Raw genomic sequence first — 1231 nt, forward strand, 5'->3', positions numbered from 1 at the left:
GTGTCTATTTCATATATTGGTTCAGGTTTGTAACGTCTCAAAATCTCCACCAATCTAGCTTTGGATGCTTTTTGTGGAAATTAAATTTTATTCGAACGCAGCCACTCTGCAATGACATGCTGTAATAGTGGGTACACTATTTTCCGAAAACTACCTTAGATGACTAGAGTTGCAAACGCCCGTAGGCTGCGGTGGCCGCTACGCATCACGGAAGCCTCTCGCTTGTACGCCATCGTCGTGGCATAAAAATTTACGATAATTAAATTTAATATAGGGTGGCTAACATTGTATCAAAGTTTGGAAAACTACTTTTATTATGTAATTTATTAAAATAATATTTTATTGAAATTCTGGCTCTTATACTACACTATAGGTCTAGAACTACTACTACTAACTGAACTACTACTACTACTAGGTAGGTACTAGGTAGGTAGGTAGTTAGGTAGGTGCTACTGGTACTAGGTGATGTTTGTTTCAACGGAATAAATAGACATAATTTTATTCATAAAAAATGTTTTATTAAATTATACACATTTAGAAATCGTAAATTGTAATCCCCTTAAAAAAATTACAAACATTTTTGTAACAAAAGGACTATAATAACTATACAGGGTGATTCAGGAGACGTGAGCAGGATCAAGCTTGAGCATTCAGTAAGTTATAAGCAACTGTTTCGTACCAGTATTTGTGAGATTAACGTTCTTTTATTTTTTACTGTTCAAAAAAAATGTTTTGATTTATTTACGCCATGTATGGTCACCCTCTTTGTTTTATCCATAACAAGTGACAAATTGAATGTCATCGGAGTCTGGTTACTTTTGAAAAATCGTATCTCACTCAAGTGTGACATTTTGTTTTCTTCATAATCAAACTGCTGTCATAACGGTTAAAGAGGGTTTATCTTTCTTAATTAAGTATTGTAGGGTGTCCATGATTGTAGATTATCAAATTTCCTTCCCAAAAAGTTAAATAACAGAAATAAAGCGAGATTGTTTTACTTAAATATGATGGTGAACGGTTCATTAACATTTACTGATTGTGTATGCTTAGTCCTGCTCACGTCTCATGAATCACCCTGTATAAGATAATACCTACTAGTTCATTAAATCAGTACAGTGTCTGAATAAGCGCGTCAAGGTAGTTGTGGCAAATTCCACTTTACAAGTTCCTTTTTTTCTATCAGCTAGTTTCGACCTTTCATCGTCTCGTCTCTAATGTATGAATCCAGTAT

This window comes from Cydia pomonella, chromosome 12 (assembly GCF_033807575.1).
Source record: "Cydia pomonella isolate Wapato2018A chromosome 12, ilCydPomo1, whole genome shotgun sequence".
NCBI classification, from domain to species: domain Eukaryota; kingdom Metazoa; phylum Arthropoda; class Insecta; order Lepidoptera; family Tortricidae; genus Cydia; species Cydia pomonella.